The sequence below is a fragment of the Heloderma suspectum genome, chromosome 2 (assembly GCF_057233095.1).
Source record: "Heloderma suspectum isolate Gila_16-S chromosome 2, 16-S_ref, whole genome shotgun sequence".
Taxonomy (NCBI): domain Eukaryota; kingdom Metazoa; phylum Chordata; class Lepidosauria; order Squamata; family Helodermatidae; genus Heloderma; species Heloderma suspectum.
This window is the reverse complement of record NC_139459.1, coordinates 325674516-325702168: the sequence shown is the minus strand read 5'-3', so window position 1 is coordinate 325702168 and position 27653 is coordinate 325674516. Positions and strand designations below refer to the sequence as shown.

The 27653-nt window shown below is 45.1% G+C and overlaps 1 protein-coding gene across 5 annotated transcripts in view; it reads right to left on the bottom strand.

Moving 5' to 3' along the window:
- The window catches only part of TAFA4 (TAFA chemokine like family member 4), a 181761-nt gene extending 162507 nt beyond the window's left edge, over positions 1-19254 (bottom strand). The window contains exon 1 of one of the 5 annotated variants that reach the window (XM_084832506.1): positions 18691-19254. The gene's annotated coding sequence lies outside the window, so the exon portion shown is untranslated. The remainder of the gene's footprint in view (positions 1-18690) is intronic. The other 4 variants (XM_084832507.1, XM_084832505.1, XM_084832504.1 and 1 more) reach the window with 4 other exon arrangements.
- Between the last annotated feature and the right edge of the window lie 8399 nt (positions 19255-27653).

Here is a 27653-nt window from a genome sequence, read left to right as displayed (position 1 = left end):
CCCAAGGTCACCCATGGCTGAGTGGGGATTTGAACCTGGATCTCCCTGGTCTTAATCTGACAACCCTATACCACACTGCCTGTCATATATGCAACTTTGAATGTTACAGGATAGCTTTGTTTATTCCTGCAACACTGGTGGATGTTGAAAGGCATGTGACAATTCACTGGAACAAGTGACACAGAGAATCTTACATTTTATTGCTGTGAATTCTGCATGAAATAAGGGAACAAAAACTTGATTATGATATTGTTGTTGTTAAATGTATTAACGGGGGAACATTTGACAATTACCTCCAATTATTTAATGCTTGAGGAAAGCAGAATTAATTTCTGTGTATATTATTAGTACCTCACCCTGCGGAGGTATTCCCATTGTTACACTAGCACACACTGTAGACAGACCACTTGCAGCTATCGCACGTGCTTTTAAGAGAGGTAAATCTAAATAAATGACATTATTAATATATCATCCTTATTGCAATAGCAGTGAGGAGGCAACTGAAAACTAAACCCTACTGTGCCTATAACTATATGGGTATAATGTAGTAACTTCATCCCAAAACAATACAAAAAACTATGCACAAGCAAACAAGGAAGCAATTTTGCTTCATTTTGCAAATGTTCTACTCATTTCCAAATAAGAATCCTGCATAATTCTTTTTCTAAAACTGATTTATTCCAACTTTCCATTCTCATCTCATTTTCTGACTATGAAAAAAGCATGCCTCCTCTTCCCCTGCCCCCCTAGTTCTTCCAACGCACAAAGGAAGCTGAACATCAGGAGAAACTTCCTGACTGTTAGAGCAATACGACAATGGAACCAATGACCTAGGGAGGTGGAGGGCTCTGCCACACTGGAGGCATTCAAGATGAGGCTGGACGGCCATCTGTCAGGGCTGCTTTGACTTGGATTCCTGTATTAAGCCAGCGGTTGGACTCAATGGTCTTATGGACCCCTTCCAAGCCTACTATTCTATGATTCTATGAAGCCATGACTCCTTCTCCAGGAAGGTTTTCTGGAAGATCACTGCCCATATTCTATCAAGATATCTGAATTACTTTTCTTCAGTATATGTTATTCTAATCCAGGGGGAGGCAACCTGCTGCCCTCCAGATGTTTTAGACTACAAGTCCATAACCCCTGACCATTGGCCATGCTGGCTGGGGCTTATGGGAACTGTAGTCCAAAACATCTGGAGGGCAGAAGAGTGCCTGTTGTTGTTGTTCAGTCGTTCAGTCGTGTCCGACTCTTCGTGACCCCATGGACCATAGCACACCAGGCCTTCCTGTCCTGCGCTCTCTCCTGGAGTGTGCTCAAGTTCATATTCATTGCATCGGTGATGCTATCTAGCCATCTCATCCTCTGCCGTCCCCTTCTCCTTTTGCCTTCAGTCTTTCCCAGCATCAGGGTCTTTTCCAGAGAGTTTTCTCTTCGCATTAGGTGGCCAAAATATTTCAGCTTCAGCTTCAGGATCTGTCCTTCCAATGAGCACTCAGGGTTGATTTCCTTTAGGATTGACTGATTTGACCTCCTTGCAGTCCAGGGGACTCCTAAGAGTCTTCTCCAGCACCACAGTTCAAAAGCATCAATTCTTCGGCACTCAGCCTTCCTTATAGTCCAGCTCTCACAGCCATACATTACTACTGGGAAAACCATAGCTTTGATTAGACGGATCTTTGTCAGCAAGGTGATATCTCTGCTTCTTACTATGCTGTCTAGGTGTGCCATAGCTTTCCTCCCAAGGAGCAAGCGTCTTTTAATTTCATGGCTAGTCACCGTCTGCAGTGATCTTGGAGCCCAAGAAAGTAAAATCTGTCACTGCTTCCATTTCTTCCCCTTCTATATGCCAGGAAGTGATGGGGCCAGATGCCATGATCTTCGTTTTTGTAATGTTGAGTTTCAAACCAGCTTTTGCACTCTCCTCTTTCACCCTCAACAAGACGCTCTTGAGATCCTCTTTGCTTTCTGCCATTAGGGTGGTATCGTCTGCATATCGGAGGTTGTTGATAATTCTCCCAGCAATCTTAATTCTGACCTCTGATTCATCCAACCCGGCATTTCTCATGATGTACTCTGCATATAAGTTAAATAAGCAGGGTGACAATATGCAGCCTTGTCGTACTCCTTTCCCAATTTTGAACCAAATTGCTGAGTGGTAGAACACTTGATTAGCATGCAGAATCATAGAATCATAGAATAGTAGGGTTGGAAGGGGCCTACAAGGCCATCGAGTCCAACCCCCTGCTCAATGCAGGAATCCAAGTCAGAGCATCCCTGACAAATGGCTGTCCAGCCTCATCTTGAAGGCCTCCAGTGTGGGAGAGCCCACCACCTCCCCAGGTAATTGGTTCCATTGTCGTATTGCTCTTACAGCCAGGAAGTTTTTCCTGATGTTCAGCCGGAATCTGGCTTCCTGTAACTTGAGCCCATTATTCCGTGTCCTGCACTCTGGGATGATCAAGAAGAGATCCTGGCCTTCTTCTCTGTGACAACCTTTCAAGTACTTGAAGAGCACTATCATATCTCCCCTCAGTCTTCTCTTCTCAAGGCTAAACATGCCCAGTTCTTTCAGTCTCTCTTCATAGGGCTTTGTTTCCAGTCCCCTGATCATCTTTGTTGCCCTCCTCTGAACCCTCTCCAGTTTGTCTGCATCATTCTTAAAGTGTGGTGCCCAGAACTGGACACAGTACTCCAGATGAGGCCTAACCAGTGCTGAGTAGAGGGGAACTAGTACTTCCCGGGGTTTGGAAGCGATGCTTCTATTAATGCAGCCCAATAGAGCATTTGCCTTTTTTGCAGCCACATCACATTGTTGGCTCATATTCAGCTTGTGATTGACAACAATTCCAAGATCCTTCTCGCTTGTAGTGTGTTGAGCCACGTATCCCCCATCTTGTAACTGTGCATTTGGTTTCTTTTTCCTAGGTGCAGAACTTGGCATTTGTCCCTATTAAATGTCATTCTGTTGTTTTCTGCCCAGCGCTCCAGTCTATCCAGATCACTTTGAATTCTGTTTCTGCCTTCCAAAGTATTAGCTATCCCGCCCAATTTGGTGTCATCTGCAAATTTGATCAGCATTCCCTGCACCTCCTCCTCCAAGTCATTAATAAAAATGCTGAAGAGCACTGGGCCCAGGACTGAGCCCTGCGGTACCTCACTCTTTACCTCTCCCCAGTTTGAGAAGGTCCCATTGAGAAGCACTCTTTGAGTCCGATTCTGTAGCCAACTGTGGATCCACCGGATCGTTGTTTCATCTAGCCCACTTTGACTAGTTTGCTCATCAGGATATCATGGGGCACTTTGTCGAAAGCTTTGCTGAAGTCGAGGTATATGATGTCTACAGCATTCCCACGGTCTACAAGGGAGGTTACTTGATCAAAATATGAGATCAGATTTGTCTGGCAGGACTTGTTTTTGACAAATCCATGTTGGCTTCGAGTAATCACGGCATTGTTGTCAAGGTGCTTCCAGATGGATTGCTTTATGATCTGCTCCAGAATTTTCCCCGGGATTGATGTCAGACTGACTGGTCTGTAGTTCCCAGGTTCCTCCTTTTTACCCTTTTTGAAGATAGGTCCCAGGTGCAGCTAAAAGGATCATGGGAAAGGCCTGAGACCCTGGAGAGCCACTACCAGTAGACAAGGCAGGGCCAGATAGACAAATACTCTGACTAGGTATAAGGCAGCTTCCTGTGTTAGTAAGTTTATTTATTTAAAAGATGTTTAACCCGCTTTTCAGGCCACGCTGCCCTCACAAAGTGATTTACAAAGTGTTAAAACACACAACTTAAAGGCAACTGGTTGGATACAGACTTAAGTCATGCTTACAGTAGACCCACTGAAATCAAGTCCCATTGAGTTCAGTGGGTCTGCTCTAGATCCAACCCAACAATACCCTATCAACTCCCCTAATAAGAAGCAATAAAATTTTAAAGCATAGCACATTAAAGCTCAAACTGGAATAAAAATGTTTTTGAGGCTCTTTTGAAGACCAACAATGACAGAGACATATGCATTTACGCAAGTAGGGAGTTCCAAAAGTGCAGGGCCACCACCAAAAAGGCCCCATTTCTGGTACTCTCCAATATAATTGCTTTTACTGGCAAGCCCTGTCACAGTCAGGGTCTGGCTTCACTGGACTCTGTGAAGTCAAGACTTGAGGCAAGTCAGGTTCAGCGGATTTCAGCCAAGCCGGAAGACAGGTTTTCCAAACAGACAGGAATAGAGCAGCAACACGGAGAGCTCCAAGTGATTGGCACCAGTGCAAATTATCTCCGCCTGAAGCAGGAGAACACGTGCTGTTGCTACCACCACCTTGCACCCTTCCCTGACACCACCTTGTGCACCCCCACCTATGTCCCTCCACTTGCTGCTGTTGCATCACACCACCCACCCCTTCCCCCATCCCGCACCCCCTTACCTTTGCCACTGCTGCCAAGCCGACTCTATGGAGAGCAACATGGACAGAAGAAGCAGCCTCCAAGATCTTGAGAGACCTCACAAAACCCAGCCAAACTTTCACGAACTCTCCCGAGAGATAGATAATGTCTCGCCAGAGTCCCCCAGCCACTTCATCCAGCCATGGGGCTCTCGAAGGTGAAACAGAGGTGGGCAGCTGCTCCAGAGAGCCCCACCAACCACTCTCTTGCTGAGGCAAATGCCCTGCCCTCCTGGCTGGGGCAGGGTGGGGGAGGGCACAATTCACAGGTCCTCCAGCTCCAGCACCTGATGCAGGGCCCTGCAAGTGATGGCAAGTGATGCTGGTGCTGGGAGCCAGACAAGCTGGCCTCTATGTTGTTCCAACAAGCAGCAGATTGAGACTGAGCTCAAAAAAAAAAGTATGCTTTTGGTCTCCTTTAGACTGGTTGACTCCACCTCCCTGAGATAGGTCTTTTCTCTTAAAGGGGCATCTGTTTCAGTAGGCTATGACAACATTATGAGGTCCATAAGATTGGTCCCACATACACACACAGCCTCCACTCCATGCAGAGCCAGTCACATTGTAGAACATCTACACTGCTCAACACCAGAGCTGCACAGTTCTTTCAGTAGTTGAGGCAGACAGACTTCCAGGGATTGAAAGACAGTCTCCATGGGCTTTTAAAAACATTTTATTTGTAAAGAATTGAACAGCTTTTCACATAACATACATATCATAGAATCAATGTGAACACTAAATGTGAACATAATGTGAACAACGTGAACATAAAAAAAATAGAGCCTATAGTACACAAAATAAGCAGGAGACAAAGTCTACAGCACAGGCAATAATATCAATGTCATACATGTAAAGAAAGCAGGTGATGGACTAATGATAAATAAGACATGGCCTGGTGAATACTCAAGTTAACTACAAAGCTAAGTCAGGGGCTGAAATTACAAAGCTTTAATATATGTCTATAGTTTTACATTTTTCAGGCTTTGTTGCTCACCTAGCGATGAATGGACCACAGATAAGCAGAAAGGTCTCCAGCTGAGCTCCACACATGGTAACTTTAATTTGGTGTGTAAAATGTGTTGACCAGCTCTATGTATCACACCATGTATCAGTATGACTGAAGCAGTACATTGCCTTACTACCAGCATAACATTTGAAGATGTGGGGCACCTGATGAAGGTACAACTCACAGCTCCCATGGAGGGGAAGGGATATGTACCCTCCAGGTTACCAGGTTACCTGGCAGTTCCCCTTCCCCAATACAAACCTGTGTGATTATTAAGATCATCACAGGAGGGCTTGTGGGTTCTACCAAGACCTGCAGACTGCCATCTTGCAGCAACCTGGAAGAGGGCCTTCTCTGTGGTGGCACCCATCTTATGGAATGCCCTCCCCCTGGTATCCAGGAGGCGCCAGCAAAGAGTTTTCTACACAAGGTGCTAATCCACTCTATCTACTTTCAGTTTTTTCACAGAATTGCGATCCGAACTCTACACAAAGTTTTTCCTTTCCTGCTTTTCTGCTACATAGCTTCTAGGTGGAGCTGTGCTATAGCAGAATAACACAATTACACAAGAAAAGAAATGCATTTTATTTCACTTTCACAAACAGCACTCCATTTTCCCCATTCTGCACCCCCCCCCAAGTGCTCCTAAAAAACAGCTGCAAAACCAGAGGGTCTTAACGTCATCTAAAGAACCCGTAAACAACCACAAGGAATTATGAGCATTCAATAAATGCCTCATGTAGAAGAGCTCTTTATAATGTTTTAGGCATCAGTTAAAGACCATCTCTTTATCCAGGCCTTCCCTGAGTGAGTGTGCTACTCAGTTTGTTAGTTAATTATGGTGTTGAGAATATTGGTTCTAATGTTTTTATCAATGTTTTATATTAAAAATGCAATCATTATGTACTTTAATTGCATTTTAATGTATATCACAATGTATTTTAATGTATTTTAATCTCCCTGAAAACCACCTAGAGATATTTTAAAAATTAAAGGATAAGTAGTATATAAATCTATTAAATAAATAGAAATAGACAAATATGTAGACATTCACTTAATGCATTACAATAGAAGTATGGAAAGTAGATGTGGAAATCCACTCTTGATGCTTCCTCTGGTAATGTACGAGTCTGGATGGAGACAAGAGTCAAAGCAAGGAATAAAAAGTACAGACTTCCGGTAGTCCCCTAACTCCTGCCCTGTTTATTCAACTGAAGGAATAAACAGGAGCACGGCCCATTCCTCCTTCCCCAGGGTGCCTCTGCTTATCACAGGGAGTATGCTTACTTCCACTGATAGAAGCCAAGCTAACAATTCTCGAGACAACACCCCTGTATAACTTCACTTAGGAGTCACTTCTGACAGTACATCGGGTGGGGGGGGCAGTGCACATGAGTAGTCTATTCAGGTGTGCACTGTAACATGGGAGCCACAAACTTACTCAAGATCATGGTTCCCCTGCTATAAGGAAGTTGCCTTTTTTTCTTTCCACCAAAAGAGAGCAACTGTCTTGTACGAGTTCACAGTTTCCATGTTCCACTCTTCAGATGAGCCATGATTATAGCACAAGTCGGCCTCTGCATGTTGTCAGAACTGGGGGGGGGGGGGGTATGAATTCCTATTCATAACATGTGTGCAAACAGCACAGAAAAAAAGGCTCACACCCTGCCTTGAACAACATCTACAAGTGTACTCAAGACAGCTCACTTATAATTGTGGGAAACCAGTCTATAAATACACACACATATACCAGCCTTCCCCAACTTGGTGCCCTCCATATGCAGAGGACATCAGGTTGGGAAAGGCTGATACATACCCCTTATCCCACTTCTTTTCTCTTTGAGCCTTTCGAGGCTTTTATTGTGCACTCATGATTCCTCATTCACTGTAGTTTGTGGGTCCTTTACACGACAACCTCCTCCTCCACAGCCTCTCCCATGCTTTGCAACCATTATCACAATTTTTTTCCTAACAAGGAAAATCTGGTATTTTTCTCAATGGCATTATAGAAGCCTCATGTATTTGCACAATTCTGCTATACCACAGCACCACTTAGGAGTTGTGTAATGGAACATACAGAAAGGCAGAGAAAGAAAACCCCCAGAAAAAAAACACTTGTAAAGGAGCCAATCTTAATCCTGGCAAAGAATCCAGAAGTAGAAGCCTCGGTAAAGGTGTAGGTTAAAAGCCTCATGTAGACAAACCCTGTGTTGTCTCTCCTTCTTACCCTGTTTTAGAATGCAATCCAGATTGCAATTAAGAGAGGAATAGCTCAGTGCCCCTAGATTTAAATGGAACTGGCTTGCATACTGAAGGTCCATTAATGTGGATAAAGAGAAACAGCACTGGTACTCCTAGAAGTGATATTCAGAAGCCAAGATTCTTACCACTGTAACTGTTCTCAGATACTTTCTGTATCGAAGTACATTCCCTAGGAATATCATGAAGGTTAAGAGAAACCAAAATGGAGGTAGGTTACTGGTTGAAACAGAGGCCAATTTCAGAAGTGAGAAAGTGCTAATGCAATTCAGGATGGGGGGGAAGCAATAATGGGCAAAGAAAGCAACACAGAGAAGCTTCTCTGAGCTATTTCCAGGTGCCCTCTTGATGCCTTGGACTACAACTCCTAATTTGCATAAGTAGCAGCCTTTTTTTTTTTTTAAGTACAACCATTATTTGACAATGTTTGACTCGTCAAATGCCCAACCCTGTTGTAAGTGTTCTCCTTCTTGATAATATAGAAAGGAAAATAGGTTACTACTAACAAAATACACATCCTATATTTTGTAACTTATTTAGATTGCATCAGGGCCCTGTCATTGTAGGAGTTCTTTTTCCTATTCCCTGTCAAGACTTCTGTAAAACTCAAATAAGATAGGAGAAACCAAGCAGGATTGCTCCTTGCTCCTCCTTGTCACCCAAATCATTGTTGGCACCTTAAGACTTGCAGGTCAGCCAATACTTTTCCCACCTTGGGCTCCTAAATGCTGGAAAGTATGGTGCTGATACTTCTTTCCCAATGTATATGTGATGTCACAGCGCACTTTTGCTAGCTATTTCAGGGCCAGCTACCTCTCATATGAAAACACTTTTAACTATTTTACCAGGAGAAGTACAAAGGAGCTCTAGTGGCAAAGGGATAACCATGTCTAGATGTTGCCCACCAATGCTATAATAGGAAGTCTGAACTAAGTAAACACATGAGATGTGTTCCAGAGGGGTAGCCATGTTAGGCTGTTGTGGCAAAAAAAAGACAATGAAAAAACAGTCCCGTGGCACCTTACAGACTAACAATTTATTGTGGAATAACCTTTCATGGGCCAGAGCCAATGCAATATATGAGATGAGAACTCCTAAACTGGAAGTTAGGCCTCCCTATTAGCCTCATTAGTCATTTCTATACCACTACTAATAGTTATCTAGCACTGGTAACATGAAAGTATTTTGAAGTCCTTACCTCATAGAATCATAGAATCACAGCGTTGGAAGGGGCCTACGACCATCGAGTCCAACCCCCTGCTCAGTGCAGGAAGCCTGATTCCCAGGCAATCTCCCATCCAAGTACTGACCAGGACTGATCCTGCTTACTTCCAAGATCAGACAAGATCAGGCACATAAAATATTAGTACTTTACCACAGTACTAATTTGGGTCAGGAAAAAATCCCATTTTACAGATAAGGGGGTGAGACTGAAGGATAGTGATATATCCTTGGATATACCACTACATAAATGGAAGTGTCACACATCTGAATTCAACACTCTGATCCACTCTACCACACTTATTTCCCTAATGACGTATGCCCAACAACATGCCCTTCCTAACTAATGGTAAGTGACTTCCAACATTTTCAGCTTGAGGGGTGGCAATAATTCCAGACATTCAAACACCTCCCCAAGTGCAAGTGAAGTACTATACTCCCTGCATAAGACCTGTGCGACCAAACACATATGAATCAGAGCACAGTCTGTATACATCTCATAAGCTGTCATATTAGACACATTAACAGATTCTAAACACAAAAATGCATGCAGCAAAAAAAATCACCTCAAAAATGTGAAAAATAATTAGGGCTGCAATTCTATGCATGTTTAGACAGAAAAAAGTCTTACAACTCCCAGCATTCCCTAAACAAATCTGTTTACTGTTTTCTAATTTAAAATAATCCATTACATGCCCATGTTGCATTTCATTGTCAACTCAGAGTGAATTTTACACCCACACACTTACACACACAAAAGTCTCAAACAAGTCAATGGCAACATTTCAATATCTCATGTGGTTCATTTTAATTCCTTATACACCTATGTATCTGTAAACTGCCAGCAATATGATATGTAGGAACCTATCGCATTTAATAGCATTAAATTATTCTAATGACCCCACAGAACAGGAATGGGAAATGTGGGACCCTTGGATTGCAAGTTCTATCATCCCTCACCATTGGCTATGCTGGCTAGGGCTGATGGGAGCTGCAGTCTAGCAACATCTGGGACAGCCACACATTTCCCACTCCTGACACAGAATTTATGTCTTAGATTAACTGAGCACATAAACATTTTCAAAAGGTCACTGCAGAGTCTTATGGCAGGATAGTGTAGAAATAAAATGCTTCTCACTTCAGTGGTGAAGGCTCTGTGTATATGTAACAGTTCAAACCTATGCATGCTTACTCAAAAAGAAGTTCCACTGAGTCCACTGGATCTTACTCCCAAGTCAGTGGGCACTGGATTGCAGCCTACGGGACTTGACCTCAGAAGGCTGCTAAATCATTAGCAGCTTTCTCTCTAGAGATTCACAGTGGGGTTGGATCAAGTCTCGAAAAATACGAGTGCATTTGAGCAGATATAGTGTTCTATTATAAACATGAAAACAGATTTGGAACCAAGGGCGATTCTTTAATATATTCTGTTCTTATTGCTTAGTATAACAGGCAAGTGGTACATCCAGCACCCTCTAATCCAGGGGGCAGAACCTCAGGCCCAGGGGCCAAATCCAGCAGCCTTCCTTGGCCCGCTCCCCTTTCCTTCAACTACTGATCATCTGGTGGTTTCCTGGCTTTTGTGAAATGCCTCTCCTAAGGCTAAGTTGGTGGCAGTAAGACCTTCAAGCTAAAAGATGCTGTTGCTTTTGGCATGCCCCTTTTGCCTTCAGCCCCACTTACCACTGAAATCCCCCCCCCCTCCACAAAATGGAATTCAGCCCTCCGGCTAAACAAGATTCAACACCCCTGCTCTAATTTTTAACTATCTTTGGGAAATTATTAGTGCTGTGCCAAACATTTATCCCATGTTTTTTTCTGACCATCCTCATTCAGTTTGATAGAAAGGGAAATTGCTTCTGAAAAGAAATTCAGTGGTGAAGAAATTTCAGAGAAATTCTTATGGGCTGCATTTGGGTTTCTTGGGCTTACCTTACTTAGGAGGTGTCTGAGGAATGAGCACAAGTGTTCTGTCTTTGTTGTACAATCATCTCTCTGGCAGCCTGTAGCCTCCTCAGCTTCCTACACTTCAACTAAAGCCAGTTTAAGGCACCATGAGGTAATTCCTCCCATAGAGCTTTTGCAGATCAGGCCGTGCAGGCATCCTTGGAGGCTAACTGCGATTAGGTGAGCTCAAAAACACCACACACAAAATTATAAAACATTCTTAATGAAGCAGAACAATGGAAGCCTCTTTCGTGGGGGGGGGGGGGAATTCTCAAGGAACTGGAAGACAGATTTTGGCAGAGCACTAAGCCAACTTCATCCTTGGAGCAGGACACAATCTGCCCCCACCTGCATTGCAGTGGATGCAAACTGGGGGCCAGCCTGCCAAGACAGTTGATGCTGCTGCAGTACAAACAGCCCAGACTCCCTTATGAAAAAAAGAAAGAAGCTGTGCTACAAGCCCTGCTAATGAGGAGCCCTATGGGGGAGAAACTGTTGAGAATTTCTCCTCCCCCTGGAGAAATTGGTGAAATTCTCTCCCAAATTTCTCTGTTCACAAGTAAGGTGGAGAATGTTTTGATAGCATACCGCATGCTACTTTCTTAACCATTTATACAGTTCTGTAACTCTATTAGCTTCACAGTCCTGATTAGTTTTACAACAATCTTCTCTTCATTTTACTGGTGAGACTCCCAGATGGCAACTTGCCCATGGCTGGGCTGGTATTTGAAACCATGTCTTCAATAACTACTCTCCAGATTTCTCCAACATCCAGTGGGTAGAAAGCTCAAGGGCACAGAAAACGACTGTGTTCTTCTAAAAAACTGGAGTACAGTAGTGAAAATAAAATGTAATGCATTAACATAATGCATGAACTTACCCAGGCACTACAATCAATATCTGAGGCCTTCCTTCAAGTGCCACCTCCAAGGGAGACTCAGAAGGTGGCAACAAGGAAGAGGGCCTTTTCAGTGGTGGCCCCCCAATTGTGGAACAATCTCCCCACTCAGGCCCACCTGGTGCCACCACTATTATCTTTTTGCCTCCAGGTTAAGACTGCCCTCCATTCCCAGGCATTTAATGGCATAATATGGGGCAATTAGGTCAGCTGTCTTTAAGAGGCCTAGTATCTTATTGCAATTGTTTCTAGCTGCTTTAATTGCTTTATTTTTATGCTAAAATATTACACAGTATTTTATAACCTTTTATCTGTGGTTTGTAATTGTTGTGAATTGTTGTGAACTGCCCAGAGAGCTACAGCTACTGGGTGGTATAGAAATGAAATAAATAGTAACAACAACAAAATAAAAGTATCCTGTGATCCTTTATTAGATGGATAGCCTTTGAACGATCAACAGTGGTGCTGCCCATAAATATCCTTGTTGGACCATATAGGTTAGATCAGACAGAAGAATCAGACAGCACAGGTAGAATTTAATTACCTCCAAAATAGACAGTGTGGGTAAATAGAATTACAGAGGATGTCTGAATCATGTAAGATAAATAAACTGGAGGTAGTTTTATCTAACATTGTCCATGTTACTAATCACTATGACTAAAAGAAAATTAAAACTTAAGACAGTGTCTTTCTTAAACAAGCAATGGAATCTCTGAGCTACCCAGACCTTATTCATTAGATGTATTTATGAGATACCCTTCGCTTTACAAAACTCTGAAGGTGACTAATTCGTGACTTAATACAGCAAATACAAAGCGGCAGTAATAATAATTAGGGATGTGCATCAGATTTAATGAAAGCCCAAACCAAATTGAGACCCTACAAACTGTTTCTGGTACTTCCCAAGGTGAAGCGGGCTTCCCTCCATAGTGACTAGAAGGAGAACCCTGCACAAGGCTTCATTTGTGATTTGGCTTCAGAAAGGCAGTGTCTCCAAAAATAGTGTATTTTGCTTCCTTTAAGTGGTAATGAGGGGGGAAGGGAGTGGGGTTGAGTGATTGACAGGTCCACCTTCTAATCCTGGGCATGCTTTACCAGGGGCTCTCCAATCACGTGCTTTGGGGGAGGGCAAAGCTGGGAAATTAAGATGGCCATTCTTCCAACTCCACCAGGCTTCAATAAAGCTTAAACTGGTCTTCAGGCATAAGAACTCACTAGCCCCTGCACCTGCCCTTCTGAAACTTTGCAGCTGTCTTGTCCAGAGACACCTCTATGATGTGTACCATTTTCATACAAATTGACCCTCCCCAAAAAACGCACAGGGGGAGAGAAGGGAGGGCAAATAACTCACACATAGCCCAAATCTGGTAACACCCCTTCCACATAATCTGTTGCACCTATCCTTCCAAAACTTTGCAGTTTTAAAACTTAGAGACACCTCTATGCTGTCTGTCATTTTCAGAAGAATGGTCCACAAGAAACATATGAGGATAAGTTAGTCCTTTTTTTTTGATACCCTCAAAATATAAAGGCTACTCTTGCAGAAAATTGCACATATTCATCTGAAAATTGGCAGGATTGATCCTCTCGGAAATGGCAACTATCCCTGCAAATTCTGCCAAGAAATTGAAAAATAGGCAGTTCCCTTAAAAGAAAATCAAAACGTAAAGGTGCATAGCACAAAATACACTTTTTTTAATTTGGCAGGTATAATCTCCGCCTAAGGGGCTAATATTTCTATAAATGTCATTCACTTCTGACAAACGTAAGAAATTATCAATTTTTTAAAAATTCCCATAATAGTCAATGAGAGGTATAAAGCTTTGATATTTCCGAATCTCATTTCGGTTCAGTACCCAGATTGAAACAGACGGCCTCCAAATCAGTCCACACAAAATTGGGATGTTTTCCAAAGAGCAGAATCAGAGTCTGAGTCCTGCAGTCGGTACACCCCTCTAGTAATAATTATAATAATGATCACACATATAATTAACTCAACAAAACAATAGAACAAGATCAAAGCAGAAGAGACAACAAAAACTGTTTTCAGAAAACAGCTAGATGACCTGCTTGTAGGCCTAGACAAATATGAATGTCTTCACCTGGCATTAAGAGGCATCAAATTCAGTGCCAGGTAAATCTTCCTGGAGTTGGCATTCCACATTCAGGGTACCATCACTGAAAAGGGCTTTCTCTATTCACTTTCTGCCTCTCTCTATTCAGTTTCTGCCTAACTCCAAGGAACTCAAGAGTAGGATCTTTGAAGCTGATTGTAACATTTGGGCATGTCCATTTGGGGGGAGGAGGCCCTTTAGATACCAATGTCCCATGACATTTAGGGCTTTAATGGTAAGCAAAGGACTACAGTACTTACAGCGCAATCTTAGGCTGAATCTTAGGTTCCACTAAATTCAATGGGGTTTACTCCCAGGTTAGTAGGTAATTCCACAGAAATGTGAATTTCTAAGGAAATCCACAGGACTTGCTTCCATGTAAATGTAAGTGACACGCCAGCCACACACACACGCCCACACACACTCATATATACATATATATTCTTCAAGCTTTTGAAAACTGCACAGCACTGAGAATGGAACTGGGTACTTGTAAAGAATCAAGCTGCTCCATGTAATCTCATCTTAATCACTGGGAGTAGAACAGAACCACCAAACTGGGGCTGTTCTAATGGGGTTTGGTCAGTGTATCCAAAACACCCAACTGGCTAATGATGATGTCAAGCACACACTTAATCTCGAGTGGCTGCAGTTTCAACATCTCTCATACATTGCCCTCAACAGCTATAAAGCAAAAGCATTAGCGTTAAGTGTCATTATTGTAAATGGTCCGAATGAGACACTCAGACAACTTGTTGAAACAGAAAGCATAGCGTGGCATAAAACTTGTTTTCAAAGCTGAATTCATTCTTCACCAGGAGAGTCGGAAGTTGTAAAAGCATCCCTTCTTTTTTCAGAATCTCCCATTCTGAAAAGAAAAAGAAAATAGGCAGAAAACTCAACTAATGAGGAATCTTGGTATTTAGCGATGGAATTCCGTAAGAAGTGCCTTTTTTTAAGCAAGGGGGAATAGTGTGCACATGAGATATTATGACAGAATATCAACAGTGCAATCCCATGCGCTTACCAGGGAGTAAGTACCATTGAACTCAATGGGGCTCACTTCTAAGTAGAGATGTACAGGATTGCACTCTAAGTATATTAATGCTCTGTATAACCAAATACATCTCTAAATTTGATTCTTTCAAGCATATTAGAGGGATAGCCTACTACTTTTACATGATGGTGGCCAGACATAACAGAAAATTATAAACTCAAAATTCTAAACATATTCTTTTTTAAAAAAATGAACTGCCACAATATAAAGAATAATTGTGCATACAAATAGGAGACAGACTGCAAGGACCCAGATGGCCATTCTGGAAGAGAGAGGTCTTTACCGCCCATAATTAGACTGGTAATTAGCATCATAAATATAAGTTACCACATCAGACTCACTTGTATTGTTTCCTGGGCAAAGAAATGACTGTAGCCTCTGTCAAACAATTTGCTGTTTTAAAAAATCATGTCCTTCCACAGGTCTTATAAGTCTTTCATTCATGGATTCCCTAGCAAACTATGGCTTTTCTAGTAAAACATAACACTCTTTTAAAAACCAATAAATTAGGGAGCTTCCCTTCAAATAAGTTACCATTCCAAGACATACAGGGGGGGGAAATGCCAGCTTTGCAAATACGTGTGCCAGGGAAAATGTATGTCAAAGCAATTTGAAAACACATCGGTGGAAAGGTTTGCATGCAATTACCGAGCACATACCTTGGAATACATTGAGTGGCATACTGGGAATATGCTGTCATGAGTTATTTATTTTTACAGCATGTGGAATCAGAAGAGGGGTGGGGAAGAATCATAATATATCAACTGGCTACCTAAGAACTACAGAGATTCCTAACTCAAAGTACAGTGTACAGGAGATGCTTTCCCAACTTTCTATTTACTATTAGATAAATGACAACACCTAATTACAGTAGCTATGTTGAAGTTGATGTCAGGGTACTGAATGGTTGATAGCAAAGCGAGGACTGATCAGGCTTGTTTGTGGCACGTGCTTTCTAGCTACCAGTTTGCTATGTGGTAGTTGTAACACACACACACACACTGACTCTCTCCTTCTCTGCCCCCTCCTCTTTCACCCCCGATCCCAAATCCAGTGTCTTTACTCAGACACCTCACTTTGTTAAATTGGGCTCACACCCTGATAAGTGTGGTTAGGATTGTACCTTCATAGGGATGTACCACCACGATGAGACGAACTTTCCAACCCTAAATACATTACTTGGCAGTAGGTCAGATGAATTATGTATTTCATGTAGTGTATTTAGGGCCAAGTAGCAAATGGACTTAAGTGGTGTGAGAACAGCAGTTTATCCTTTGCGAAAAACTGGGGCTGGCTCTGCCAGATGCCTCTTATGTTGAGGAAAGTCCCCAATAGCAACACCGTCCCTTAATAAATACACAACAACACAAAACAAATTGTCTTTGTTTCTGAAGAAAAATCTTGATTTCCATAGTGTCGACGAGCATACACCCAGCAGGTTGTGTAGAACTGCTACAACTATTGCTATTATTACTACTGCTATTATTATTAATAATATGTGGATAAATAATAATATGTGGATAAAGTGGAAGGATTAAATGGGAGGAAGAAGTGTCATTCTCTTTGTCTCTCTCTCTCTCTCTCTCTCTCTCACACACACACACACACACAGAGGGCAACAACACTGCCCTACTAGACCTCCTCCTAAGCACAGTTCTTTGTCTACCGACAAAATGAATCAATCCGCACATATCTATTACAATCAGCCATATTAATCAAGGTTGACTGAGGCCATCTGCGCATGAAGTAACAGCAGCACAGTATACCCACCAGTGCTATGAAATCCCATTTCATGGGCTGACGATAGGAGGAGGACCGCAAAGTTTTATTTCACTCTTTCTGGGGTTCCTTTGCCATGCAACACACCTCCTTCACACCTCCACCACCCCTGCCCCCAGCCCCAGCGTGCCACGAACAAAACCGAACAAAACTGTACAACACAGAAGCAACAGCAGACAGGAAATTCCTTGGCGCCCAGATTTTGACCCATGGGAGGACAGCAGGGCTGAGCATCCAACCAGACACCCATCACTCTCGCTAATCCTCACTCGCAATAGCAGCCTTCCCCAACCAGGCGCCCTCCAGAAGTGTTGAACAACTACTCCCACCATCCCCAGCCAGACAGCCCATGCTGGCTGGGGGCGATGGGACTTGTAGTCCAAAGCCTCACAGACTTTCACGCTTCAGTGTTGAACATACAAGGAAATAAATTATTTACACCAAAGCACCGGGGGTAGAATACCGAATGGAGAGGTGGAGAAAGGAGGTATGTTCTGCTCATTACCAATACACATCCTGATCTTGGCGCTTCAAATCATTTGACAAAATCTTGATGGGACTCAAGCCTGTCTAGAAGTCGCCCACGCCCTGTGTGAGCCAGAAGGCCTAACCCCTCATTCCCAATGGCTGGAGACATTCCTGGGTGATCAAATGCACTCTGCACATGCTTAGGGGGCACGCCATTATTAACCCATCTGTTCTAGCACTGCCTGGGGCTTTCAAAACAAGTTCTTGCGCTGAGCACTGCTAGCTCCCCGTTACAAGCCCCAGCGGGTGAGTTGCCAGCAGCAACGGTAGCTCACGACATGGCTCCCAGAGCTGAGGAACGAATGCCCCGCCTGAGCATCTGAGCGCCAGGCTTCCCCACAAAGTGGTCTGCTTCCCATCCTCCAGACGCAGCTCCCGCCGCCAGCGTTGGCCATCCAGCCCCCATGCCAAGCTCTCTGCTGTCCAAGCCAGCCGCTCCGCTTCTTATACATCTAGCTCCAGACCCCCGCAGCTTCCAGAGGGTCACTTTCAGTACCCTCCCTCCACCCCGGACGCTTGTACCACTCCCTCGCAAGCCAACCGTTCAAGTCTCAAGACTTCGACCTAATGCATTGCATACAGTTGCTTGGGAGTGAGTCCCACTGAACTCTGTGGCACGGATTTCTGAGTCCAGGTGCAGAGAATCGAGCAGGGCTGCGAAGCCCACCGAATTCCAAAGTACTCCACCGGTTCCAAAAACGACCCACAACCACGCCATCGTCGCTCACCAATCTCAGGTATTTCAGCCGTTCAAGCCGCTGGAACCAGCCAGGCTTAAACATGCCGGTGCGCGCTTCCCCGGCTGCGAACTGCGCTCAATGGGGCTGACCCCCAGCTAAGTGCGCGCATACGGTCGCAGCTTGAGTACATACTTCAGACAGACGGCGGTTCACCTGAAGGGCAGACAGACACCCACCCTCACCCACGGGCCGCTGAGCTTTGTGATTTTCTCAGCAGAAGTTCTCCTTGTTCCCCAAACAGATGCCTTCCTTGGGGAAGGGCCAGATTGAGAACGCTGGCCCCCCGCTCCCCATTATCCGACTGAAGTTTTCTTTCACTCACTCACACACTTGCTTGCTGTGCTTCGCGCGCGTTTTACTTCGGATTCACTCGGAGCGGTCACACCGCCTAGTTCGCCTCTGGCATTGATTCGAATGCCCGCTTCGCGCACAAGAGCGGGAGACAGCCTGGTTGTGCGTGCAGTACGGGAAAGTCACGGAGCTGAATGAGGGGCTCTCCACCACCCGGTTCCGATCTCGACTCCCGAGTACGCAGGAGGGAACGAAGCCCAGGGACCGCTCCGCCCGAGGCCACGAGCATGCAGCCCACGGCCACGCACTCCACCCTCAAGCCGGCTGCCCGGACCTCGCGCTCGCGGAAAGAGCAGGGGGGCAAAAGCGCCGCGCGCGTGGCCGAGGGCGCAGCGACGAACACCTCTTACCTGGAGCGCAGCCGAGGAGGAGAGCCGGGATCTAGCCGCTCCGCCGGGGACAAGCGAAGGGTCCGGATCGGCCCAGTCAAAGCCGGGCGCCCTGCTCTCCCCGCGCCGGATTACATCGCTTCGACCGTGCGCGCCAGGGGCGGCGGGGGCCCGCCTCTCCTCGCGCTGCCCAGAGGAAGAGCCGCCTGTGCCGCGGCCGCGGGGTGGAGGCGCGCGGGCTCCAAGGCTCCGCCGCCGAGGCGCGCGCGGATGGGTGGCGAGCGCGATCCCTGGGAGGACCCGCCCGAGCCAGGAAATCAAGGGGGGGTTCGAAGGGAGCGGGTCTCGAAGGCCGGGGGCGCCAAGTTCGGAAGCGGGGTCGGCGCGCGGCGCCGCGAGGGGAGCAGGAGCCGGAGAGGCGCCGCCAGCGCGGCGCGGAGAAACTACGGAGGGGCTCGGTGGCTCTCCCACGCCTGTTTCGAAGGGCTCCGGGGCGGCCGGCGCTGATTGGGCGGCGGAGGGCGAGCGCTGCCCGCCCCCTTCGCGGGCCCTGACACTCTTCCTCCTCCAGCCCACCGGGGGCTCGCTAGTCTCCTCCCCGCGAGGCCTAGCACGTGGCTATCTCGCCCAGGCCCGGGGAGCGGCGCGGGGAGAGGGGAGCGCGGGGCTGACTTGGCCGCAGAATCTGCCTCCTCCTGCATAGTTTTCCTTCCCTGTTTACTTGGAATCAAACTTCACGGAAAGCAGCCCATGACTGGTTTCAAATGGAGTTTGCTTCCAAATCGGTGTGCCTGGGGATGCCGCTTAACGTCCTGTTCCCTGGGGCAGTGGTAAATCTTGACGGGCGGGCGCCCATCGGGACAGTCCCCGTAGCCGCACCGCCAAGGAGAGTCGAAAAATGCCCGCAGCGGTGTCGATCGAACAAAGCACTTCTAGCGCGTTTCATCTCCACCGGGAGCAGGTCTTTTGGACAGACGTTATTACTGTTCAAGGCCACGCGACCCGCGCAACACATTGCATTACAACCGGGAACGATGTATTGGTAATGGTAACATTCATTTCTCCCCAGCTACTGTAGTTGGGATCTGGGAGTTCAGGGGGAACTGGGAGTTCAGGGGCGGGGCAGATTACATCAGGGTTCCTGCTAATTACAAAAAAAAGTGTCGGCACTCCATCCATTTGAGCCCCTGCTCCGCTACACCACTGCATCCTGTTCAAGCATAATAAGAAGCCGGGCGGATTTCAAGGGAATTTACCAAGCAGGTGTGTGTTTGAGTTTGCAACCCCCAATCCTAAAGCGCATGCCCAGCCTGATCTCAGTACCATGTCTCCGCTGCTTTTTAAAATGTGTTTTATTCGTGGGCTCTGCTGTTTTTATCTTGCTGGTTGTTTAGAATTTATATATTCTTGTTGTAAGCTGCCTTGAGGCCATTTTATAATGAAAGTTGGGGTCTTTTTTTAAGAGTAGATATAAATAAATAAAAGGTTTATTGGGGTGTAAGCCCCACTTTAGAGTTCTATTTGTTGTTCAGTCGTTAAGTCGTGTCCGACTCTTCGTGACCCCATGGACCATAGCACGCCAGGCCTTCCTGTCCTGCGCTCACTCCTGGAGTGTGCTCAAGTCCATATTCATTGCATCAGTGATGCTATCTAGCCATCTCATCCTCTGCCGTCCCCTTCTCCTTTTGCCTTCAGTCTTTCCCAGCATCAGGGTCTTTTCCAGAGAGTTTTCTCTTCGCATTAGGTGGCCAAAATATTTCAGCTTCAGCTTCAGGATCTGTCCTTCCAATGAGCACTCAGGGTTGATTTCCTTTAGGATTGACTGATTTGACCTCCTTGCAGTCCAGGGGACTCATAAGAGTTTTCTCCAGCACCACAGTTCGAAGGCATCAATTCTTCGGCGCTTAGCCTTCCTTATAGTCCAGCTCTCACAGCCATATGTTGCTACTGGGTAAACCATAGCTTTGATTAGACGGACCTTTGTCGGCAAGGTGATGTCTCTGCTTCTTACTGTGCTGTCTAGGTTTGCCATAGCTTTCGTCCCAAGTAGCAAGCATCTTTTAATTTCATGGCTACAGTCACTGTCTGCGGTGATCTTGGAGCCCAAGAAAGTAAAATCTGTCACTGCTTCTATTTCTTCCCCTTCTATATGCCAGGAAGTGATGGGGCCAGATGCCATGATCTTCGTTTTTTTAATGTTGAGTTTCAAACCAGCTTTTGCACTCTCCCCTTTCACCCTCAACAAGAGGCTCTTTAGATCCTCTTCGCTTTCTGCCATTAGGGTGGTATCATCTGCGTATCTGAGGTTGTTGATAATTCTCCCAGCAATCTTAATTCCAACCTGTGATTCATCCAACCCAGCGTTTCTCATGATGTACTCTGCATATAAATTAATTAAGCAGAGTGACAATATACAGCCTTGTCGTACTCCTTTCCCAATTTTGAACCAGTCGGTTGTTCCATGTCTGGTTCTTACTGTTGCTTCTTGACCCTCGTACAGGTTTCTCAGGAGACAGGTAAGGTGGTCTGGTACTCCCATCTCTTTCAGAATTTGCCACAGTTTGTTGTGATCCACACAATCAAAGGCTTTAGCGTAGTCAATGAAGCAGAAATAGACGTTTTTCTGGAATTCTCTTGCTTTCTCCATGATCCAGCAAATGTTGGCGATTTGATCTCTAGTTCTTCTGCCTCTTTGAAACCCAGCTTGTACTTCCTGTAGTTCTCGTTTCACATGCTGCTGAAGCCTAGCTTGTAGGATTAGAGTTCTATAGGATTGCATAAATCCATCGGATCACAACCCCCAGCATGAAATTTCCTGCTATGTTTTACAGTGTGCATGGGGGTCATCTAACCAGAATCTTAAGAGGATATTATAATGAGATATTATTATTATAAGTGTTGGTTTTAAATATGCTTTAGTTTTATTGACATATTGCTGTTTCCTCTGCTGTGAATAACCTCTTATACAAATGGCCCTTTTCTTATACAATGGCCAATTATACAATGTGGGGCTACTCCTCTGCCCCTGCCATCAGTTCCCTTCCCCACTGGACCTGCTCCTTTGAAGGATGGGGTTTAGGTGTAGACATCAGCAAAGGGTGGCTATGTGTGAACAGTTGCTTAAGTAGAGTCATTCCTTGCAGCAGCATTGTTGTTCAGTCGTTCAGTCGTGTCCGACTCTTCGTGACCCCATGGACCATAGCACGCCAGGCCTTCCTGTCCTGCGCTCTCTCCCGGAGCGTGCTCAAGTTCATATTCATTGCATCCGTGATGCTATCTAGCCATCTCATCCTCTGCCATCCCCTTCTCCTTTTGCCTTCAGTCTTTCCCAGCATCAGGGTCTTTTCCAGGGAGTTTTCTCTTCGCATTAGGTGGCCAAAATATTGGAGCTTCAGCTTCATTATCTGTCCTTCCAATGAGCACTCAGGGTTGATTTCCTTTAGGATGGACTGATTTGATCTCCTTGCAGTCCAGGGCACTCATAAGAGTCTTCTCCAGCACCACAGTTCGAAAGCATCAATTCTTCGGCGCTCAGCCTTCCTTATAGTCCAGCTCTCACAGCCATACATTACTACTGGGAAAACCATAGCTTTGATTAGACGGACCTTTGTCGGCAAGGTGATGTCTCTGCTTCTTACTATGCTGTCTAGGTTGGCCATAGCTTTCCTCCCAAGGAGCAAGCGTCTTTTAATTTCATGGCTACAGTCACCGTCTGCGGTGATCTTGGAGCCCAAGAAAGTAAAATCTGTCACTGCTTCCATTTCTTCCCCTTCTATATGCCAGGAAGTGATGGGGCCAGATGCCATGATCTTCGTTTTTTTAATGTTGAGTTTCAAACCAGCTTTTGCACTCTCCTCTTTCACCCTCAACAAGAGGCTCTTGAGATCCTCTTCGCTTTCTGCCATTAGGGTGGTATCGTCTGCATATCGGAGGTTGTTGATAATTCTCCCTGCAATCTTAATTCCGACCTCTGATTCATCCAACCCGGCATTTCTCATGATGTACTCTGCATATAAGTTAAATAAGCAGGGTGACAATATGCAGCCTTATCGTACTCCTTTCCCAATTTTGAACCAATCGGTTGTTCCATGTCTGGTTCTTACTGTTGCTTCTTGACCCTCGTACAGGTTTCTCAGGAGACAGGTAAGGTGGTCTGGTACTCCCATCACTTTAAGAATTTGACACAGTTTGTTGTGTTCCACACAATCAAAGGCTTTAGCGTAGTCAATGAAGCAGAAATAGACATTTTTCTGGAATTCTCTTGCTTTCTCCATGATGCAGCGAATGTTGGCGATTTGATCTCTAGTTCCTCTGCCTCTTCGAAACCCAGCTTGTACTTCCGGTAGTTCTCGGTTCGCATACTGCTGAAGCCTAGCTTGTAGGATTTTGAGCATCACCTTGCTGGCATGTGAAATGAGCGCAATTGTGCGGTAGTTTGAACACTCTTTGGCGTTGCCCTTCTTTGGAATTGGAATGTAAACTGACCTTTTCCAGTCTTGTGGCCACTGTTGAGTGTTCCAAATTTGTTGGCATATTGAATGCAGCACTTTAACAGCATAATCTTTTAGGATTTTAAATAGCTCAGCTGGAATACTGTCATCTCCGCTAGCTTTGTTGTTACTAATGCTTCCTAAGGCCCACTTGACTTCAGTCTCTAGGATGTCCGGCTCAAGTTCAGTGACCACACTATCATGGCTATCAGGGACATTCAGATCTTTCCTGTATAGTTCTTCTGTGTATTCTTGCCACCTCTTCTTAATCTCATCTGCTTCTGTTAGGTCCCTGCCTTCTTTGTCCTTTATCATGCCCGTCTTTGCACAAAACGTTCCCTTGAGATCTCCGATTTTCTTGAAGAGATCTCTAGTCTTTCCCATTCTGTTGTTTTCCTCGATTTCTTTGCATTGTTCATTTAAGAAGGCCTTCTTGTCTCTCCTTGCTATTCTCTGGAACTCTGCATTCAGTTGGGTATGTCTTCCCCTTTCTCCCTTGCTTTTCGCTTCCCTTCTTTCCTCAGCTACTTGTAAAGCCTCATCAGACAGCCACTTTGCTTTCTTGCATTTCTTTTTCTTTGGGATGGATTTCGTTGCTGCCTCCTGAACAATGTTACGGACCTCCGTCCATAGTTCCTCAGGCACTCTGTCTATCAGGTCTAATCCCTGAAATCTATTCCTCACCTCCACTGTATATTCATCAGGGATATGATTTAGGTCATACCTGAACGGTTTAGTGGTTTTCCTGACGTTCTTCAATTTAAGCCGAAATTTTGCAAGAAGCAGCTCATGATCTGAGCCACAGTCAGCTCCAGGTCTTGTTTTTACTGACTGTATGGAGCTTCTCCATCTTTGGCTGCAAAGGACATAATCAATCTGATTTCGATATTGACCATCTGGTGATGTCCATGTGTAGAGTCGCCTCTTGTGCTGTTGGAAAAGAGTGTTTGCTATGATCAGCATGTTCTCTTGGCAAAACTCTATTAGCTTTTGTCCTGCTTCATTTTGTACACCAAGGCCATGCCTGCCTGTTATCCCGGTGATTTCTTGACTTCCTACTTTAGCATTCCAATCCCCTATGATGAAGAGGACATCTTTTTTGGATGTTAGTTCTAGAAGGTGTTGTAGGTCTTCATAGAACCGATCAACCTCAGCTTCTTCGGCCTCAGTGGTTGGGGCATAGACTTGAATTACTGTGATGTTGAATGGTTTGCCTTGGATTCGTACTGAGATCATTCTATCATTTTTAAGATTGTACCCCAGTACTGCTTTTCCCACCCTTTTGTTGACTATGAGTGCTACTCCATTTCTTCTAAGGGATTCTTGCCCACAATAGTAGATATGATAGTCACCTGAATTAAATTCGCCCATGCCTGTCCATTTTAGTTCGCTGATTCCCAAGATGTCGATGTTCAATCTTGCCATCTCATGTTTGACCACCTCCAGCTTGATTCATTGATCTGACATTCCATGTTCCTAAACAATATTGTTCTTTACAGCATCGGATTTTCTTTTCACCACCAGACACATCCACAGCTGAGTGTCCTTTCGGCTTTGGCCCAGCCGCTTCACTCTTTCTGGCGCTACTTGGAAATACCCTCTGCTCTTCCCCAGTAGCATATTGGACACCTTCCGACCTGAGGGGCTCATCTTCCGGCGTCATATCTTTTAGCCTTGTGATACGTTCCAATGGGGTTTTCTTGGCAAGAATACTGGAGTGGGTTGCCATTTCCTTCTCCAGTGGACCACATTTTGTCAGAACTCTCTGCCATGACCTGTCCGTCTTGGGTGGCCCTGCACGGCATAGCTTATGGCTTCACTGAGTTACGCAAGCCCCTTCGCCACAACAAGGCAGTGATCCGAGCATTGCTAGGCACTTAAAAGGTTGTACAGCCAGTGAGGGTTGTTAGTGCTACACTTTTCAGAAGAGCAGACTTCCACCTAATCAGGCTTTAAAAAAAAAAAAAATCACACTGTATGTGTTAATCAGCTTACCAATGCAAGGATGTCTATCTTATCACCCAACAACGGTTTTGTGAATGGCCGTTTTAATAAGGTAATGATCATTGTCTATACTTGTACATTGTCTATACTTCACTGTTTACAGTCTCCCCACAACCATGCATGTACTCATTACTCAGCATAACACTTCATGCATCTGATGAAGTGGACTCCAGTCCATGAAAGCTTAGGCCATAATAAATTTGTTAGTTGTTTAAGGTGTCACATGTCTCTTACTTGCTTTAGCCTTAACTGAGGCTCTGTGTGAGAAAGGGCTTCCCTGTTCACTGTGTTTGTTTGTTTGTTTGTTTGTTTGTTTGTTTGTTTGTTTCTATACCACCCAATAGCCAAAGCTCTCTGGGCAGTTCACAAAAATTAAAACCAACAAGCACACAGTAAAACAATATAAAATATAAAAACAGTAAAATATAAAAACAGTAAAATCACAATATAACAATACAACCAGAATAAAACCTAGCAGCAATACAGATTTAAAATTTAAAATACAGATTTAAAACAGCAAAGCTAAAAGTCTAGAAAGCTAAAATGCCTGAGAAAATAAAAAAGGCTTCACCTGGTGCCGGAAGGAATACAATGTAGGTGCCAGGTGAACCTCACTAGGGAGCTCATTCCACAACTGGGGTGCCACAGCACAAAAGGCCCTCCTCCTAGTAGCCACCCGCCTCACTTCCTTTGGCAGGAGCTCACGGAGAAGGGCCGCTGAAGATGATCTTAAGGTCTGGGCAGGCGCATATGGGAGGAGGCGATCCTTGAGATAACCTGGCCCCAATCCATTAAGGGCTTTGAATGTTAATACCAGCACTTTGAATCGGGCCCGGAAATGGACTGGCAGCCAGTGCAGCTCGAAAAGTACTGGCGTAATATGAGCTCATTGGCCATTCCCTGTTAACAATCTTGCTGCCCTATTTTGGACCAGCTGAAGTTTCCGGACCATTTCCAAAGGCAGCCCCACGTATAACGCATTGCAGTAATCCAGACGAGAAGTTATCAGAACATGGATAACTGTAGCTAGGCTATCTCTGTCCAGATAAGGGCGTAGTTGGTATACCAGCCTAAGCTGATAAAAAGTGCTCCGTGCCACTGAGTTCACCTGTGCCTCAAGTGACAGTTCTGGGTCCAAGGGCATCCCCAAACTATGAACCTGATCCTTTAGGGGGGTGCAACCCCCTCCAGAACAGGTTGAATATCGCCTAACCGGGCAGATGAACCACCCACTAACAGTACCTCTGTCTTGCCTGGATTGAGTTGCAGTTTATTGGCCGTCATCTAGTCCATTACTGTGCCCAGGCACTGATTCAGAACAGCCGCTGCCTCACCTGGGTTTGATGAGAAAGAGAGGTAGAGCTGGGTGTCATCTGCGTATTGATGGCACCTCAGCCCACACCTCCAGATAACCTCCCCCAGTGGTTTCATGTAGATGTTAAACAGCATGGGGGATAAAACAGAGCCCTGCGGAACCCCATGGCACAATTGCCTTGGCACAAAGCAATAATCCCCCAGCACCACCTTCTGGAGTCGGCCATCCAAGTAGGAGTGGAACCACTGCAGTGCAGTGCCTCCAACTCCCAACCCAGACAACCTATCCAGAAGGATACCATGGTCAATGGTATCGAAAGCCGCTGTAAGGTCCAGGAGATCGCACTCCCCCTGTCTTAAGGGACAACTCTGTATTTCACTATTTTGTCCACAGAGCACTCCTTGGCACCAACCTCAATGAGACACGCCCTGATGTCAGGACACATGAAAATTGCCATCTATGTGCTAGAACCACAAAACTCAGGATCAAGGTGTTAAGATGACCTGATATTTTAGTTACTATGCTGACAAAGAAATAGGATTGAGTGCCACCACTATTACACTGACATGCTACTGCAACCTGTGGCAGGGAGTTGACTTTCAGCATGTCACATTGACAATGCAGCATGGGCCAGTTTTGCTATGCTGCAAATACCTGCCATCACCAGATGTGGCATTGTTACAATTCTCAAAGGTGTTATACCGGAAAGAAATTGGAGAAGACAACATATGATTGGGCAGGACTGGGCACTACTCATTTACAAGTAAGATATTGCAAATCCTGTAATTCTTATGAACACCATGCTAGCTGATTCCCTCCTGTATATATAACTTGCAGTAAGATGCTACTTCATAAGCAACACAGAAGCATCTAACCCAGGATGCTATTGCAAGCTTTCTCTGCACCATTGCAGCTATAGATCAATCTAGGACTGGGATGCCCAAACGTAAGAGGAGGCAGACTGTTGCTGTTGTTCATTGTTGATCTTCTGTCACTTACAATCATGTACACTTTAGATCAAAACGGGTTGCAGACTATTCTAACCACAAGGTACATGAGACATGATGTAATGGTACAATATTAGATAATTCAGCATTCTTAATATCAAAGCCCAGACACTATGTCAATACTATCTATACCGCTGTCAGATTATTCTTAAGTGCATCTTTTTGCAT